A 20,555-nucleotide genomic window follows, 5' to 3' on the forward strand; every position below is an offset into this window, starting at 1 on the left:
TCAGTAATTAGTCAATTTTTCTCAGATTACAAAAATCTGAGGAAGCACTAAGTATTATTACGATAAATTTGAGTTTATGTGCCTCTTTTCTTCCTTTATGTTCACAACATTTCTAACACATTTGTGTTACTTTCCAAAGTGGCTTGAAATACTTTTTTTTGGAAACAGGAGGCAAGAATACACTAGGACTGAAAAGCTGGCTATTAGTCTTTTGGAGAAACAACAGACTACCTGTCCTACCAAACTGAGCTGCAGAGTTCTTAAGACTGTTGCTAATTATCCCTTTCTGCCATTAAGTCTTTCCATCTGGTATCCAATGCTGTGGAAGACAAAAGCATAAGAGTGAATGGAGGCCAGGTGCAGTGGCTCACGCCTGTAATCCCAGCACTTTGGGAGGCCGAGGCGAGTGAATCACTTGAGGTCAGGAGGTCAAGGCCAGCCTGGCCAATATGGTGAACCGCCCCCTCCACCCCCCGTCGCTACTAAAAATACAAGAAGTAGCCAGGTGTGGTGGTGCACACCTGTAATCACAGTTACTCAGGAGGCTGAGGCAGTAGTAATTGCTTGAACCCGGGTGGCAGAGATTGCAGTGAGCCAAGATCAAGATCATGCCACTGCACTCCAGCCTGCGTGACAAAGTGAAACTCCATCTCAAAAAAAAAAAGTGAATGGAAAGATATACATAGAACCTCCAGCAAACCTGCCACAAATATCTGTTCCATTCTCTAATTGTCCTGTCTCTCAATAATAGTTACATATATCTGAGAAGCAATTTAATAACATTGTGTTTAAAAAATGTTTGCACACTGGACATTTTAAATCAAGTTTTACTAACAATCTCTAGTTAATTTGTACTTTATGTCAATTTTATTTCACAATACTTAGAATTTGAACCTGATAATATCTAGACCAACTCGGAACAGACAGATACAGATATGAGTTTGTACCAAACAGCAATAGTCTTATTTAAAATAATCTTTTAAAAGAGGTAAAGGGTCCATGTTAACAACACAAGCATTTACTGAGTACTCCATCTACTGCATCTTAGACACTTGGCTAGGTGCTATGTATGCAAAGATTAATGAACAAGAGTCAATGCCTATTCTGAAGAAGCCAATTTGGTGGTGACATGGAGATGAATATCAATGGTTATAACAGGATGAAAAGTGCTATAAGAGAGGTATGTATTATAAATAAGATCTTCAATGATCTTTTAAGCTCGTCTCCCATTAACCATCTTTAAAATTTTACATTCAAATACAAATTTTCTATAATTTCCCTAAGTCTTGCTGTTTTGCCATTTCATACCATTACACATATTGTTCCTTCCATCTTGGATGGCTACACTACCCCACATACCTTGTCTGCTTGATAAACTAATTTAGAGTTTAAAACCAAACATGAGGCCGGGCACAGTGACTCACACCTGTAATCCCAGCACTTTGGGAGGCCGAGGCAGGCAGATCACGAGGTCAAGAGATCGAGACCATCCTGGCCAACATGATGAAACCCCATCTCTACCAAAAATACAAAAATTAGCTGGGCATGGTGGTGCGCACCTGTAGTCCCAGCTACTCAGGAGGCTGAGGCAAGAAAATCGTTTGAACCCAGGAGGTGGAGGTTGCAATGAACCAAGATCATGTCCCTGCACTCCAGCCTGACGACAGAGTGAGACTTCGTCTAAAAAAATTAAAAACCAACGTTGATTTCTCCTCCTCTAGGAAGTTTCACTCACATTCTCCCCCAATAATCACACTTTCTGCTGCTATGCCTATCACTCTATAATGCAGTTATGTATTTATGTGTCTTCTCTTCCAGACTGAGATCCTTGAAGGCAAAGACTGTAGCTTATTCACTGGTGTATCTCCAGTTCCTAGAACTGTTCTTGGCAGACAGTAGATGCCATAAACATTTATTAAAATTTCCAAATCCCTAGAAAAGACTCATTTATGTATTGGACTAGGGAAGGAAATAATTCTAGAAACTCTTCAGAGAGAAGATAATTCTTTTTTTTTTTTTTTTTAAGAGATGGGGTCTTGCTATGTTGCTCAGGCTGATCTCAAACTCCTGGGCTCAAGCAATCTGCCCACCTTGACATCCCAAAGTGCTGGAATTAACAGGTGTGAACCACCATGCCTGCCCTCCAGAAGATAATTGTTAAGCTAAATCTCTAAAGATAAGTTGGAGTCAATAATCAGACAATAGAGGAGGGTTGATGAAAGATGGCCCAAGCAGAAGCAAAACACAGGTCAATGCATGGAGGCCTATGGGAGCTTTAAAACCTATGGAGAGATTTTAGGTTTCAAGTAGATAACACTGGCTAAAGGAAAGAGGTGAATAACAGAAGATACTTTAAAGGGAGGCAGAAACCAGAGCATGAATATGATCTCTTATCCTTTGTTAAGGAATTTGAATTTTTACCTAAAGATATAATGGGGAATCTTGTAAGGATTTTAACTGAGCAGTGACACTATTGGATACGATAGTTTGAGTAAGATCAATATTTGAAGCAGTTTGGAAGTTATTTCAATAGATAGACAAGAAATTACATGCCACCTTCACCTCTTGCTTGCTTTTTTGCAATAGTCTCTTAACTAGTTTTCCCAGACTACTCTTTGCTTTCTCACAGTCTATTCTTACCACAGCAGACAGAAAAATCCTTTTGTGCAGCACTCCTCTGCTCACACTCTCTAGTAGCTTCCCATCTCACACATAATAAAAGTCAAAATTCTTATAATTACCTATAAATGGAGTTTTTGGAAGTCTTGCAATGATTAGGAGACAAGGATTATAGTTCAGGACCTGTCAGTGGGGAAGTCCCTGTAAACATCCTAAGCTCTCAAAACACGCTGAGAGCAGGAATGGACTAGATATTGACTCCAGTCTCAAGTTTTTAATGTGCCAAAAGAAAATAACTGCCAACCTATAATTCTATGTCTAGCAAAAACACCTTTCCAAAATAAAAACAAAATAGATGTTATAAATCAACAGACAAAAACAGAAACTTCATCACCAGAAGACCTGTCCTAAATGAAATATTAAATGGAGACTCTAGAGGTGAAATATTAAATGGAGGCTCTAGACAAAAGCAGGATGGACTAGAAAACAATGGAAAGTACAAATATATGGGTAAATATCAATAAATATTTATTGCAAAATAAAATAATAATAATGAATAAAGTCAGAAGAAATAGTAAAAGAGCCTGAGAAACAGAAGTCAGAGAGATAAGAGGTAAACCAAGTCAGAGTAATGCTGCAGAAGCCAAATGAAGAGTTAGCTTAAAGATAGGAGACAGCAATAAATGGTGTTAAGAATATAAATTATACACACACACACACACACACACACACACACACACACATATATAGACATTAAAGCAACAAAAGAATCAAAGGTGCTGGTTAAAGTGCAATTGAAATGATCTACTGTGAGGTCCATGACACGTAGGAAAGCAAACAAGGTCAAAATCAGGGTAGTGATACAGTAATTTGCAGGGTAGAGTATCAAAGAACCAGTGATTAAGATAAGGGAGAAGGGCATGTGGAGCAGTTAAAAGAGAATACTAAAGTTCAGAATATAATAGGCATTCAATAGATATTTGCTGAGTATATAAATGGGAGATGAGTGGCTTTAAGCGAAACAGTGATTTGAAAGGGAAATTTCACAGGTCAAGAATTTAAAGCTGGCAGGGTGTGGTAGCTGATTCTCATAATCTCAGCACTTTGGGAGGCCAAGGTGGGAGAAACATTTGAGGCCAGGAGTTCGAGATTACAGTGAAATATGATGGTGCCATCATACTCCAGACTGGGTGACAAGAGTGAGGAGACAGACAGAGAGAGAGACAGTGAGAGAGAGAGAAAGAAAGGAAAGAAACAGAGAGAGAGAGTTTTCTAAAGTAAACTAATAAAAAAAATGTCTTAGGTAAATTATGAAACTAAAGATTAAAATTATCAAATTAACAACATTTAAAAATGTAGGATTTGCTCCAATAATTCCAAATTCACTTCAAAGAAAAGAAAATTTAACAGCCTAAATTACTTACACTAAAAATCAGTAGTCAGGCTAAATTAGGGCAGAAATACTTTTTTTAAATATTTTTTTTCTTTTACAGTTCAAAACTATAGTTTAAAAAGATCTGATGTGCTACATATCAAATTCTCATATGTTGAGCATTCTGGTTAGTACAAGAAAAGTTCTCATATAGAAATCAGGATAACGCCTTTGATTTTTTTTTTTTTTTTTTTTTTTTTTTGAGACGGAGTCTCGCTTTATCACCCAGGCTGGAGTGCAGTGGTGTGATCTCGGCTCACTGCAAGCTCTGCCTCTTGGGTTCATGCCATTCTCCTGCCTCAGCCTCCCAAGTAGCTGGGACTACAGGTGCCCACCAACATGCTTGGCTAATTTTTTCTATTTTTAGTAGAGATGGGGTTTCACCATGTTAGCCAGGATGGTCTCTATCTCCTGACCTTGTGATCTGTCTACCTTGGCCTCCCAAAGTGCTGGGATTACAGGCGTGAGCCATCGCACCTGACCTGATTTCTTTTTTTAAATGAGAACAGAGAAGAGGGTAAAAGTAGGAAAGAAGTTGAAATGGTGGCTAGGACAACAATGACAGCTGTTAGGATGGTCAGCCTCTGGTGGACGCCTAAATCTACTTCCCTTCTCTTTTACTCTGTCTTGCCTTTACTCTTTCTGTTTTATCTTTAAGATTTAGTGCTAACCTCAATTCCAAGAGATCATCTATGTGTGATTTAGATAGTCTAGTACTGTATCTATACTATGGTGGACACTTCTTGATGCCCTGTTGAAGCCAAGTTTCTGTATATGATTGTATCCAACTGCCTTGGGCTTTTACCTTCTTAAAGTTTGCTTTATGATTTTCTTCAAAGTAAGTTTGTCTTTATTTTACCACTTACCATATTAATAGAACAACTTTCTCTCTCTGACCATAATTTTCATCTATTTGTATCTCTCACCAAGCTTTTCTTCACCTTCAGCACAATCTAAATAAATATGTCCTCTAAGTAAATCATGCACCAGCTGCTTTTACTTTCTTAGACAATTGGGACTGAGAACTGTCCATTATTTCAACTATACTCTTACCAACATCCCTATTTCCTCCCCACTCTACCCTCAAGTTCCTAATAAAAACATCATGACTGACTCCATTATAAATAAAATTCAAAAAAACTTAGCTGCAATCAAAAAGTTTGTTACATTTTTGCTTATTTCTAATCAATGCCATTTCCCATTTTAAAACTGCCATCCTATTTAATGCTCCCAACTGTACTCTTACACTTCTTCACTTTCAGTAGACTTTATCTTACACGTAACTGGGAAAAACCACTGGTATAAATGCCCTCAACTTTCCTCTCAAGAGCTCTCTTCTAAATCTTTTTGTTTCTCTGATGTCTCAAAGGAAGACGTCTTTCCAATCCTAAGGCATTCAGGTGCACTCGACCATGTTCCTCCAGAGCCTGCAACACCAGCTATTTCCTTAGTGCCTTGTTTCTTTAATCTACCTCTCCATTAATTCCATTTGCTTCTTTATGCTACAAAGTTGTTGAAATCTAGTGCCTTTCTCATTCTAAAATGTTTTTCCTGACTCTGTTTTACTCCCTACTTCTTACCCTACTTCTTTCTTCCCTTTCTCTACAAGTCTCCATAGTCACTCCTCAATCTATGGAAGTCTGGCTTCCATGCCAATGACAATGATCTCAAAGATCACTAAAAACCACCTAATCGCCAATTCAATAGCTTCTTTCCTTAATCTTCATTCAACCTGATCCCTTATGCAGCTTTAATACTGCATAATATAATTATCTCCTCTCTCCTTTACTCTCTTTCCTCTGACTTCGCCAACCCTTTCTCTTGATTCTCTCCCTGCCAATTTCTGCTGCTTCTCAGGCTCTTTGCTGATTCCTTTTCCTCCATTCCTCCCTTAAAAGATGACACTTACTCAAGTTCCATGCTCAATTACACCTTCTCAGTTCATGCCCCTACAGTTTCTCACAGGAGGCAAGCACTCCCTCACAGGAGTTTTGTACTCTGCACTCTATCGCTTCTATGCTCTCTACCCTCATCTTCTTTTCGCCTTTCACTGAGCTTCTATTCATCCTAAAGACTCAGCTTCCATGGCTCCTGAAGTCTGGCTTAAGAATCCTTCCTAGCCGGGCGCGGTGGCTCAAGCCTGTAATCCCAGCACTTTGGGAGGCCGAGACGGGCGGATCACGAGGTCAGGAGTTCGAGACCATCCTGGCTAACACGGTGAAACCCCGTCTCTACTAAAAAATACAAAAAACTAGCCGGGCGAGGTGGCGGGCGCCTGTAGTCCCGGCTACTCGGGAGGCTGAGGCAGGAGAATGGCGTAAAAACCCGGGAGGTGGAGCTTGCAGTGAGCTGAGATCCGGCCACTGCACTCCACCCTGGGCGACACAGCGAGACTCCGTCTCAAAAAAAAAAAAAAAAAGAATCCTTCCTGTGTGTTCCCATGGACCCTGTACTTTTATGTTTTTCCCACTGGACCCTACACTCTACAAAGAGACTGTGTCTACTTTGTTTATTACTGTATCCCTAGCATCTGGCATAATGTGAAATTTAGAATAAGTAGATGAATGAAAGACTTCACCTAGCTCCAAAAATTTAACAGTCAATCAATGTGGAAGAACTCCATATACTAATGCTAATAGCTTTACACCAGATTTCTTTCCTGAACTCAAAACCTTTGCTTTTAGCAGCCTACTTGTTATAGCCACATGAATATCTTCCAGACCCTCAAGGACTCAATAATATAGCAAACTATCCCTTCCTAACTTCTAAAGCCTCTCCCTTCCTCCTGTGTTTCCAGGTTTCTTTTTTTTCTTTTCTTTTCTTTCTTCTTGAGATGGAATCTTCCTCTGTCACCCAGGCTGGAGTGCAGTGGTGTGATCTCAGCTCACTGCAACCTCTGCCTGCCAGGTTCAAGTGATTCTTGTGTGTCAGCCTCCTGAGGAGCTGGGACTACAGGCACGCACCACCACCCAGGCTAATTTTTGTATTTTCAGTAGAGACAGGGTTTCACCATGTTGGCCAGGCTAGTCTTGAACTCCTGATCTCAAGTAATCTGGCTGCCTTGGCCTCCCAAAGTTCTGGGATTACAAGCGTGAGCCACCATGCCTGGCCTCCAGTTTTCATTAATAATACCCATTTATAGTACAATTTTTGACTCTTCCCTGCGCTCCCCTTTTTTATTCTCAAATGCAAATCCTATGACTTTAATCTCTCCAATGAAACAAGGAGAAACTAACAAAAACAAATATAAAAATATCAGGAGGAAATAAGTAGCATCACTTCCATCTCAAGAAACATCATAAAACTCAGTTTTCTGACCAAGCAAGGCCAGACCTTTCCCAGGTTACTGTCTGCTACCTTTCTTCCTGACCTCACACTCATATTTCGCCCTAGCCATAGGGGTTCATGCATATTATTTAGCTACATAGTCTGCAGCCTCTAGGATCTATATCACTGGGACAGTCATGTGTCCCTACTCTAGTCTAAGCCTACTGTCTTTGCATAATTATTAACAGTTTAATTCTCAAAAGCATCTGGGTTTAGATGATAAATTATATGGTTCCTCCATATTTAATTGTCATCAGTTAAATTCTGAAGTTTCTCTAAAACAAGACTCCTAGAAACACTTGACACATATTTAAAGCTGAAAATAAAGCAAAGAAAAGCAGATGTTCCATGATAAGAAACAGACATTTGTCTAATTCTCAACCATATTAATTGAATAGCTATTCTCAAATGCCAAAATCTCAAACCAGAAATATGTAATTTAGAACTTGGGTTGACACTTCACAGACTTTCCTGTTAAAAATAACCAAACTAGAGAGGGGAGGGGAAGAAAAAAGAAATGAACTAAATGATTGCACCTGAATGTAGGTATTAATTTGCCCTCCCACTTTTTATTTTTTTGCTTCCTCACCACGTTTATTGAATTATTGTCACCCAAACAATTTCTCTTTGTTCAAGAGTATCAACCCCCCATCTGACAACCAGCATAATCCTTAAAAATAATACACTCTCCTGCTGGGCGAGGTGGCTCACGCCTGTAATCCCAGCACTTTGGGAGGCCGAGGCAGGCAGATCACGAGGTCAGGAGATTAAGACCATCCCACCTAACACAGTGAAACCCTGCCTCTACTAAAAATACAAAAAAGTAGCTGGGCGTGGTGGTGGGCGCCTATAGTCCCAGCTACTCGGGAGGCTGAGGCAGGAGAATGGCATGAACCCAGGAGGCAGAGCTTGCAGTGAGCCAAGATCGGGCCACTGCATTCCAGCCTGGACGACAGAGCTAGACTTGGTCTCAAAAAAAAAAAAAAAAGAAGAAGAAGAAGAAGAAGAAGAATACACTCTCCCTACATCCCTGATTCCTTACCAGTCTTTTTTTTTTTTTTTTTAAACAGGGGCTTGCTCTGTCACCTACGCTGAAGGGCAGTGGCCTGATCTCCGCTCACTGCAACCTCTGCTTCCTGGGCTCAAGCAATCCTTTTGTCAACGTTCATCACCATGCTCCACTAATTTTTTTAAAATGTTTTGTAGAGACAAGGTCTCATTATATTGCCCAGGCTGGTCTCAAACTCCTAGGCTCAAGTGAGCCTTCCCTCTTGGCCTCCCAAAGTACTGGGATTACAAGCATGAGCCACTATGCCCAGTCCTTTATTGAAAAATCACAGAACTGGAAGCATTAAAAAGGGGCTTGTGAGGTCATCCAATCCATGGCATCCCAAGCCTACACTACACACATTTATTGTCTTTTGTTGAAGTTGTCTCCGCTGTTCCTCACCTCTCCAGGATGGTAGAGACACATGCGGTTAAACGAGTAAGGATGAGAAAAGTGAATTCGGTTTGTCAATTCTTTATTAGCCCAAACAGTAAAATTATTGTACATTTAAACTGAATTATGATACTAAAATCTGAATATGTCTTTCTAATAATCCAAGGCAATCTATAAGTGGATAACTAACTTATAGATTGTTATAATCTATAAGTTATAGATTATAGATAACTAACTTATAGATTGTTATAATCTATAAGTGGGTAACTGAGTATATATATATTTAGTAAATAGAAGATATTGTAATTGTATATCTAAAACAAAAGTTTAAAAAGCTAAACAACACACTTAAAATCTTTATAAAGATGATAAAATCATTTTAAGTTGACATAAATTGACTTTAAGATGAAACATAAAGATTATGCTTTTTGATATGTAAATCATATAGCCTGATTATGGGTTAGAAACATTGTTTAAATATCCAAATCATTTGCTTTTTTTTACTGGCCACCCAGTTCTTCCTTTCTAGCCACAGAGTAAATAACAACGCAGCTCATGTTAGAGAAGAAACTGCTCCCTTCATATTCCAGTCAGCTACTCTGATTCACATTCAAGCAGAGATTCACTCACACACAGCTGTGGCCAACATGAGTCCAATTTAAACATTAACCTATGATGCTTTAACAACCCAGCAGGAAAGTTTTTGAGAAGGGATACAAGCACTGCCTGTCTGTGATCAAAGTGCCTGGCACTGCACACAACATGACTCTAAGCCTCATCTCTCCTGGAGACACTCAAAGGTTATGTAATCAGGAAATGCACAATGCACTGCTTGCCCTGCACCTCTCTACACCTGTGCCTGTGACTCACTTTCTTGGCATCTGTATCAAAAAAAAAAAGAAAAAATAGTAATGCCTGCCCCTAAAAAATCTTTTACAGTCTTGAAATTCTGGGAGTTAATTTTCTTGCCTAACTGAACTGTCAGTATTACCCGAGAGTTAACAAGACTAGCAAGAAAAAAAGATGTAGGATGGATACCATGAGACAGAAGAGCTGAACTGGAAAGCAGAAAAAAAAATGGAGAAAAAAATTAGGATAAATGAAGACACACACACACACACACACACACACACACACACACACACACACAAAATAGCAGGGGAAGAAAAACCGTATTTTGATTAATGTTTTGCTTTCTAAATGGTGTTAAAATGAAGAACAATGTTTAATTTATTTTTAATACATATTAGTTTGCTGACATTACTGGGGGAAGAAGTGAACAAATATTCCTGTTTGCCTCTTCAAGGAAATCTCAGCTGCTTCATTAATTAGAGACAATATCCTCTATATAATACCTGCATTGTACTATTAATACATATGAGATAGCTCAAACGATTTAAAACATGACATTTCCCATTGCAATTTATATTTTTCCAACACTATGATATTTTTCATGCAAGATTTCCACACCACTTAGTAGTTTTCAAAATCATTTTGAAATTATGTGTTAATAAGCATATTCTTGGATAGAAGTGAATCCCAATCTTCTTTCAAATGTATCAAAATGCATGCCAGGCTTACTTTTCCCACATTAATGTTTTCTTATTGAATGATAAGGTCTAGATAAACATACCTGAGAAATGAAAATTGTGTGTTTATTGAACTTATTCTTGTTTTTAACAATGTCAAAAGCAAAAAAATAAAAAAAAGGAAATATTTTCCACAATTGTCTGTACTATTTGGATTTCTCTTTGTATCAAAGGCTAAATGATGACGGCTATGGGATTAGATTCCAACTAGCATACTGTAGAAGCACCCAGCAAAGTATTCTCACTGTGCCAAAGGTGAGCACAGGCTTTGGGAAGACATCTTTTCTATAAATAGGGGCCATTTGATGAGCTACAGCTTGACACTTATCTGCGTTCCAATGAAAACAAGAACAATTTCTCTGCAGCCTTAAAAGGCAAAGTCAGAAATAATACCAAATGTTGTAACACATGTGTTGATTTGTTATGTTACATTTCAGCTGTTAGTTATGTTAATGGAACAGTTTCACATACTTCATTTTGATGTATTTATTTTAATGATCATGTGTATGTATCTTGCTACGATTGCCTGGTAACACTGATTACATGATGTTCTGCTGTCACCACCAGGCCAGGACTGGAAGTAAGAAACGTAAAACTTTGGAACTGTATGACTTAAAATGAGTCCCTCAGTACATGAAGAATAAAATGTATTCAAAACCTATATATTGTGAGATCTTAATACTAGTTGACAGCACATCTCGTAAAGCATATTACCAGATTAACTAAAATTGGTGACATTTTAAAAGTAGACTTCCAATATAGTATTCCAGAGATTAGGAGAAAACGTTCATGCTTCAGCATTTTGTATCACTAACAAGTTCATTTTTTTAGACCCATTACTTGACTACAAAAGTAAAGGAGGGAATTCTAATCATGTAATTAGTAAGGCAGCAGAAGGCATTTTAATATATATCTTTCACATTCTTCTAGTAATTTTCCAAGATGCTCACCAAGACAGTATACAAACTATAAAGCCAAAGTCATCTGCTGTCGCAAAAAAATGTTCTTTCTTTCTTTTACTTTTTTTTTTTTTTTTTAAGACGGAGTTTCACTCTTGTTGCCCAGGCTGGAGTGCAATGGTGCAATCTTGGCTCACTGCAGCCTCCGCCTCCGATGTTCAAGCGATTCTCCTGCCTCAGCCTCCTGAGTAGCTGGAATTACAGGCACCTGCCACCATGTCCAGCTAATTTTGTATTTTTAGTAGCAACGAAGTTTCTCCATGTTGGTCAGGCTGGTCTCTAACTCCTGACCTCAGGTGATCTGCCCACCTCGGCCTCCCAAAGTGCTGGGATTACAGGCATGAGCCACCGCTCCCAGCCGCAATTTTCTTCTACTTACCATCAGGTAGCACTAGGGTTCTGCCTGATGGACTGACAGCGTGGTATCAGCAAAGACTTAGCCAGCCCCTGTGAAAAAGAGATATTCCACAAAAGCCAAGGCACTATTTCATACACTCTAAAGACAAAAGAAGAAAAAGCCTTTGGCTACTGAAATATACAAAGCTTTTTTATAAGCTCCTTCATGAAGTTCACAGTAAACTGCAGGACCTGGTGATTCTGGAGGAGAGATGATGTGCCTTCTTTGGTAAGTGTGAGTGGTTCATAAGTAGTCTCCAAAAGGTGGAAGAAACTTTTTAAAGGTGAAGAGTCAGGGTCTCCAGCTGTAACATTAGAGAAAAAATGGAGAGGATTCACAGTGATGCTTTTCTTGTTATTACTTCTCTTCCTCCCTTATAAGCAATGGTCTACTGGAGCCAGCTTGTACCAGCTCACAAGAGCCGATTCATAAATATTCAGGAATTTTGTGAGTCAGTTGTTAAACTCTGTCATTACCAAAAATTAAATCACATAAACTTACAATTAAAGAAATTATGATTCAGTCCAGTCCAGAGGCCTCAGGAAAAAAAGAAGTTATATTAAAAACAAAAATAACGACTACTCAAAACTCATTATTTCCTGTTGATTTTACTGTTTTGCCATTAATATTACCCATGGTCTTGAGGTGTATCTGTATGGGGGAAATATTATATGATGGGGTGCTACTGCACATCTCTTCCCAACTCTGCATTCAGTGACGTCATGTTGGCAGCTTGAAATCATCCATGGTGAGAGTCTTTATACCCAGAGATCAGCAAATGCTACAAATCGGAGCTGCTTTTTCCCCTAGAGATCTGGTTGTTGAACATTTGTCATCATAGCACTGATTATAAGGCAAATATACTTCTCTTCCTATCATGATCATTAAAGAAAGAGAAATAAAGTAGGAAAAAACAAATGACACCAGCTACTTCAAATATTTACTGGCAGCAAAGCTACATACCAGTATATACCAAGTCATACCAGATTATGCCAATTTATAACACAGTTTACTTACATACTCTGTTTAACAGACATCCATTTAAAAAATATATACAGTAAAGGCCCTGTTAATAGTTAAGAGTAAAGCTGAACCAGAAGAGGAGGGTCAACAGCTTTTCTTTAAAATTGTTTGTTTACATTCTGAGTAGTCCTTATTTAGAAAAGGTCAAAACTAAGTTTCAAGTATTACATTTATCTTCAGCCTGATAAATTAATCAGTTTAGTGGGCCTGATGAGAAAGTATTAGCTTGGCCTGATGAGAAAGTACAAAGAACATATTTGAAGAAGAAACATTAAAGCATTATGAGAAATAGAAATGGTACTAATGGATCTTGATTCAGTGTCTGGACCCCAAAGAAACCAAAATCACTTCACAGATCATCTTAAACACAACAGAACAGATGTCCACTAAACTGTAACAACAACAAAAAAACCATATTGCTGTAAGTGACGGCAAATAGCAAAGTAACATGGGATCTGCTCAACTGGGCTCAATAACTCTATGCTTGGAGTTCATATAAAGCAATGAGATGAACTGTACTCCCGGAAGCTAAGGGTGAAAAATGAAAAAAAGAGTCCCCAGAGGTGTTTATAAAAGAAATATAAATGCCGTGATACAGGATACTTTCAGAAATCACAAAATATTTACTTCAGCAAAAACAGAAGTCTGTTTTCATAACGATTCACAGCTCGAGCAGGCATAGGACATTATTATCTGAGTTCATATGAGGCAGAAAAAGAAAATAACAAGCAAGTTCAAGCAATCCAATCTTTTTTTCTGCAAAAGAGGAAAAAATGATGATTTCTAATGACCTCTCACATCCCACTAGAAGCTCAAAAACATTACTGAGGAGCTATGCCGAGAGGGAATAAATTACAGATGGAGCTTTCCACAGATGGATTTTCATGTGAAGGACCTTGGATTTTTCAACTAGGAATCTTAAAGATGGGATCTAAGGATTGCAACATCTTGATACCAAGAGGCAAACTACTTCAACACAAGATGGACTTGTACAAAAAAAGATAATGATGACAAACTAGAATTTTTGTCAATTGCTTAGACCCTACTAAAAAGAATTCAAAGCAAATGAGAGCCTAAGAAAATGCCAATAGGATAAAAAAGTAAAACAATTTGAATCGTTTGGGACAGAATAAAAAATCAGAAGGGGAAAATAGAACGTGTTAAGAAAAGATGAGAACAAACCAGGAACAAAAAAAGCTAGGCTTTTAAGATAGATTTGGGTCATTGCTTAAGACATTTTAAGCAAAATCAATTGAGTGCATGATGAAATAAAATAAACAAGCACACAGAAAAAAAAAGTTATTACTATATAGTTTAAGGCAACCTAAGGAACAAATAAAGGTTTTATTTTATAAATTTTTGGATTTGTATTTTAAAAAACCTTTCACTGACAAAAGCAAGATACACATTTAAACTAATGGAATTATTTAACTTCTATTAATAAATAATTTCTTGGAAATCAGTGAACCAAAAAAATTCTTTATTTCTTTATTTATTTATTTTGAAATAGGGTCTCACTATGTCACCCAGGTTGGAGTGCAGTGGCACAGTCTCAGCTGACTGCAACCTCCACCTCCCAGGCTCAAGCCTAGCCTCCCGAGTAGCTGGGACTACAGGTGCACACCACCACACCAGGCTAATTTTTGTATTTTTTTGTAGAGATAGGGTTTTGCTATGCTGCCCAGGCTGGTCTCAAACTCCTGGGCTCAAGTGATCTACCTGCCTCGGCCTCCCAAAATGCTGAGATAAATAATTCAATTTAAAAAACATGATTATATTAAAATTTCTGGCTTGAGAAAAAAAAAAAAAAAAAAAAAACCTGTTTCACCAGTATAATAATCTATGCTAACAAAGCACACAAGACTGATACATGAAACCAGAGTATCAAGTGATTGCTTTACAATGAAAAATGAGAAAATCAACCATCATTAAGGTTGTAGGTCTATGTTTACCAGCACACAACCTTGGAAAACAAGTTTACATGGTCAGAATAAGTGAAGGTAACTGTATGAGCCCTGTGAATATTCCCTCCTTCAAGATCTATCAAGCTGACTAGATGCAAGGAGCAGACAGCTCAGGACAGCTCTTCAAGAGCATGTCAAGGTCTGCCTCTGAGACACTACACCTTCCGGGATGCCACTGCCAAACAATGTCTCTTCATGAGTGAGACGTTCTTTCTTTTTCTTTTTTAAGAGCTAGGGTCTCACTCTGTCACCCATGCCGGACTGCAGCTGGAGTACACTGGTACAATCATAGCTCACTGTAGCCTCCAATTCCTGGGCTCAAGTGATCTTCCTGTTTCAGCCTCCCAACTAGCTGGGACTACAAGCATGGACCACCATACCTGGCTAATTAAAAAAATTTTTTTTGTAGAAATGGGGTCTCACTACGTTGTTCATGCTGATCTTGAACTCCTGGGGTCAAGTGATCTTCCCACCTCAGCCTCCCAAATGCTGGGATTACAGGTGTGAGCCACTGTTCCTGACTTGGAAAATTCTTTCTTTACATGTGCTGGCATCTTCATTACAAATCTTGCAGGCCTGTGAAGCCCTTCTGTCTCTAGACGGCTGCTCATATCTGTTCTGATTTATTACACATTCATTTCCTAGTTTAAATTGCAAAAAGCAACCATATTTTTAGGTTCCTTGGGTGAAGTGGGAGGGGACAGGGAGATTGCATTGCTGCTCCAATGCAATTTTTTAAGAGCTCCCATTTTTGTTGTTGTTTTTTGTATTTTTCCAAGAAAGAGTCGCTCTGTTGCCCAGGCTGGAGTGCAGTGGCACGATCTTGGCTCACTGCAACCTCCACCTCCCGGGTTCAAGCACTTCTCCTGCCTCAGCCCACCGAGTAGCTGGGATTACAGGTGCGTGCCACCACATCCGGCTAGTTTTTGTATTTTTAGTAGAGATAGGTTTCACTATGTTGGCCAAGCTGGTGTCGAACTCCTGACCTCGGATCTGCCCACCTTGGCCTTCCAAAGTGCTGGGATTACAGGCGTGAGCCACCACACCCAGCCAAGAGCTCCTTATTAAGAGTAAACTGGAAAGACAGAATGTTGATAATTGCTGAAGCTGAGTGAAGGTATATGGGGGCTCATTAAACTGTTTTCACATAAAATTTTTCTTAAAGAAATAAAAATGCTCGGCTGGCTGTCATTTCCAAATAATCAATGACTATCTTTAATTAGGTTTATAATATGTTGTTAAGAATATAAACATGCCAATGAGTTCATGAATTTTTCAATACCTATCACAGCACCTTTTATATGGCACCTTCAATCCTGAGCATACAAGCTAAACAGAGCAGAATGTCTTCATGGACCTACAGTTTTGTGGAGAAAAAAATATTAAAGGTGATATTTGACATTTAATGTTCATAAAGATAGTTGAAGATATTAAAGTGAAAGATTAAACAAGGTGATAAACAGATACTCTTTCTTCTAGAGATAATAATAAGAAAGCAATGGCTTAGAAGTTAAGAGTACAGGGTCTGGAGTCAGAATAGTTGGTACTAATTCCAAGTTCACCAATTGCTAAATGGATGGCATTAGGAAAGCATTCAACTTCCCTAAGTCTCAGTTTCCAAAGCTATAAAATAAAGATACCAATCTACCCCTTAGGATTGTCTAGAATTAAATAAAATTATCCATATAAAGTTATTACCACAGAACCTAACAGAAACATTAAAGAAATGTCAGGTATAATAGATATTGGTGGTTCAGAGAAGTTCGGGTGTTCGCTTTTCTGGAAACAAGAGGATTAAAAGAGGATCTAAAAATAAATAAATAAATAAGGATCTTTAGAGATCGTTTTTTGGTCTATAAACCTATGGTATTCAAAAATCTTAAGACTCTATGGGTAACTGGTGTAAACATCAGGAAGTGGGGGATGAGTGGGTAGCTACAAGCCAGAAAGCTGGCTGCTGTGCTTGTTCTTCCTGAATCCACTTCACTAGCAAACATGACAAAATGCGATGCAACACGAGAACCCTGCTGATTCTGTGCTCAGTGATTCACAGTGTTCAGGAATCCAAGCCTGACCGCTAATTGGGACACCATCTCTCTGGTAACAAAAACAAATAATGTAACAAAGCCTGAATAGTAATTGCCCAGTACTCCAGAAACAACCTAATTGTGAAGACACCAAAATTTACCATAAAGCTATAAAGAGGTACATGATTTTCCACATTGAATCACCAGCCAACCTCACCCCTCACCTATGCCCATTCATCTTTTAGAAAACAGAGCTTGATTCTTAATGCTGCTGCTGAGTAGAGAAATAATGAGCTCTGTTGGTGCACCTGAAAATACACCATCGGCCTAGAGAAGGAGAACTTAGCTCGTGACACTTTAATGAAAATGTCAGGACCACCCTGAAGTATTTAGGTCCTGTAAATGCCAAGTAAAGAGAGGAGCTAAACAATTAAGGTAATGGATGACAGTGAGCAAAGGGAAAATAAAGCTGATTATCAGAGAAAAATCTTCAACACTGCCCCTCTTATGCCATAAAGTTTTTCCAAAGGAATTTGTGATTACACCCAAGGTTTTGGGTGTTACCTCAGACTTCACTGGAAAACACTGTAAGAACAATGCAAATTTTATGGGGGAAGAGCTACATGGTCTTATCTGTTTTTTTCTCTCTCAATCTTTCTAGGGTTCTCTGGAAAAGTAGGCAAAAGAAAGCACATTCTTGACCCTTGATAGAAAGAATGCTTGGGGGGCTGCCCCTGTGCTTTGTTCACCAAGGTGTTCTCAGCACCAATCACAGCATAGGGTATAGCAGGTGTTTGGTAAATGTTTACGGAAATAGCAATAACATGTTTAGGCTAGGAAAAATATGTGCTCCTAATTGCTGGTCTAACTGCTATTCAGTTTATATTGATTTACTAGTTTGTACACTATAAAAGCAGGAGCAAAGGGGACAAATACATAGACATACTCAGAGAACCTTAAGGCAGGGCTACAATGCACAACCTTGTATGAACATCATTTGGATCCACAGTGTGTCTCAAATCACCTAATAGGAGACTGAAATGACCTGGGGCCAGAGAGGATAATGATAGCAATAAATAATTACTAAATAATTTAATGAATTCTGCATTACAATTACATCACAACTTATGGGCTTTCTAAAAACATCAATGCACAACACAGATCTGGTAACATTCACTGACTCAGCTTTTGTGTTTTCTTTTTCTCTTGTGAAATTTTGCAAACACAAGAGTAAACGGGCAACAGTACTATAAACCCTGGGTAAATAGTAGAAGTCTTATTGGGCAAGGGACCCATCAAGTGACTTCTTCATAGAAATAGAAGGAGAAACAACAGGAGTCTCTCACTAGAGCATTACAGCAGGGTATTTTCAAGCTGTCATATCATTGGGTGGAGATGTCAGCAGCAGGACTTGCAAATGTTAAAGTTTCATTTGGCTATGGCTGAAGATACCAGAAAGATGTAAAACTGATTCTGAAGTTAATCTGAATAAAATAGGACAGTGTCCTATGAAGCATAAGACTAAAGGACAGCAGCTTTTGGCTCAAAAATGAGAAAAAAGGAAACAGTTCCCTTATTTGAAAAAGGTATTTGAAAAGAAGCTGATGACTTAAAAAGAAAACAAAACAATAACCAACTGTTTTCTGCCAGCAAAGAGAGAAATAATTTCATTATCAGTTAAGACGCTATTACCTGGTTGGGCATGGTGGCTCATGACTGTAATCCCAACACTTCGGGAGGCTGAGGTGGGAGGACTGCTTGAGTGCAAGAATTCAAGACAAGCCTGGGCAACATGTGAGACCCTGTCTCTACAAAACATTAGCTGGGGCTGGTGATGTGTCTGTAGTATCAGCTACTAGGGGAATCATAGGGGGCACCGAGGTAGTAGAATCGCTTTGAGCCCAGGAGGTTGAGGATGCAGTGAGCCGTGATCGTGAGCCACTGCTCTCCAGCTTAGGTGACAGAGAAGCATGACCTTGTCTCAAAAAAAAAAAAAAAAAGAGAAACATTATTATCTGTTTTAAATATGACTGAAGTGCTTCAGTAATTATCTCCTTCCCCCACTAGAGAGTGAAGCTTCTAAGTCAAGAACTTTGTCCTAATCATCTTTCTATCCACAGAACATTACTTGGCACATAGCAGGTTTCTCAGTGAATGTTCATTAATAAGTAACTGAATATTATAAAGGAGATTCTTAAAAGGTTGTGATTCAATGTAGTATATTTTATTTCATTTTATTTATTTATTTATTTTGAGAAAGAGTCTCATTCTGTTGCCCAGGCTGGAGTGCAGTGGCATGATCTCAGCTCACTGCAACCTCCGTCTCCTGGTTCAAGTGATTCTCCTGTCTCAGCCTCCCGAGTAACTGGGAATACAGGCATGCACCACCACATCTGGCTAATTTTTGTAGTTTTAGTAGAGATGGGGTTTCACCATGTTGGCCAGGCTGGTCTCGATCTCCTGACCTCAGTTGATCCACCTACCTCGGCCTCCCAAAGTATTGGGATTATAGGCATGAGCCATCACGCCTGGCCTAATGTACTATATTTTAATTTAAGTTATATTGTGGAACTGTATATCCACTCTAGTTTCTTCAAATTCCCATTTTCCTTCCTCATTATCTAGGTAATTGATAGAACCTTAAATATTGACCCTAATAATACTGTTTATTCCATTTAGTGCTCTGTTCCACCTGTATATGATCTTGTAAAATATATATTAAAAATAAATTTTATAAATATATATATAGTCTTTTTTTCACTCCACATTTCACCTTGTGTATAACCCTTCATAGGCCTTGGTAGATGTGAGGGGTCTTAGTGTCACTTTTCGCCTCTAAGGGCCCAGGGCCTTGTCTGTGCCTTGTGGCTCTTATAACCCACACTCTTGGTTTATCCATGACAGTCCCATTGTCAGCTCACGCTTTTCACTCTGGTTCTCAGTACACTTCTTAACCATGGTCCCTGGTGATGTCCCTTACTATCTCGGCCATGCACTTAAAAGCACATTTGTTATATTTTAGCCGGCATTTCCAGGTATTTTTTAGACGAAGAGTTTTCAGGTAATCTAGGCTGCCAAGATACCAGAAAAGGAAATCTCTGCAAGAAGCAGTCACATGTTCCCTTATTTAATGCCCATAGTAAGTACCAGAAAAGCAAGCTTCTTCACACCTACTAAACCTAGGAGACAAAAAGGAAAAAAAAAAAAAAAGCCTTGCTTCTATTGGCCTAGGCTTTTTATAAAAGAAAGAAAACAACATATCTCCTGAGAATTCGCTATCGTGAGTTTACTATTATGTGGGCTTCATGTTCAAGTTTATACTTGGCTAATTTCTCATCTTGGAAATGATTACAAAATGTGCCTACCAGAAAGAGCATAGATTAAAAAAACCCACTAAAGAGCTCATAATTCAAAATTACAAAACACATCAGAAAAGAATCCACCATGTCAGCAGAACTAATAAATAGCAGAATTAGTTCTTCCAAGAACTACAAATTACAGAATTATTGAATACTATAGCAGCCAGGCTCTAGGGTGGCCCCCATGAAAACAGTATCTCCTGGTATTCATACCTTTTCATAACCCTCTACCACCAAGTATGGGCATAACATGCGGCTGCTTCTAATCAAGAGAATATAGCAATGGTGATTATTTGTATGTGATTACATGTATATGGTTACATTACATAAGATAGCAATGCCTGTCTTGCTAAGAAACTCTCCCCTTTGCTGGTTTAGAGAAGCAAACTGCCACATTGCGGGCTGCCATATGGAGAGG

The 20,555-nt window shown here is 38.7% G+C and overlaps 2 protein-coding genes across 3 annotated transcripts in view; both read right to left on the reverse strand.

Moving 5' to 3' along the window:
* The window catches only part of COX6C (cytochrome c oxidase subunit 6C), a 161,035-nt gene that overhangs the window by 121,568 nt on the left and 18,912 nt on the right, over nt 1-20,555 (reverse strand). The window lies entirely within an intron of this gene.
* RGS22 (regulator of G protein signaling 22) overlaps nt 1-20,555 on the reverse strand; it is a 153,368-nt gene that overhangs the window by 50,333 nt on the left and 82,480 nt on the right. The window lies entirely within an intron of this gene.

The sequence above is a fragment of the Macaca mulatta genome, chromosome 8 (assembly GCF_049350105.2).
Source record: "Macaca mulatta isolate MMU2019108-1 chromosome 8, T2T-MMU8v2.0, whole genome shotgun sequence".
NCBI lineage: Eukaryota > Metazoa > Chordata > Mammalia > Primates > Cercopithecidae > Macaca > Macaca mulatta.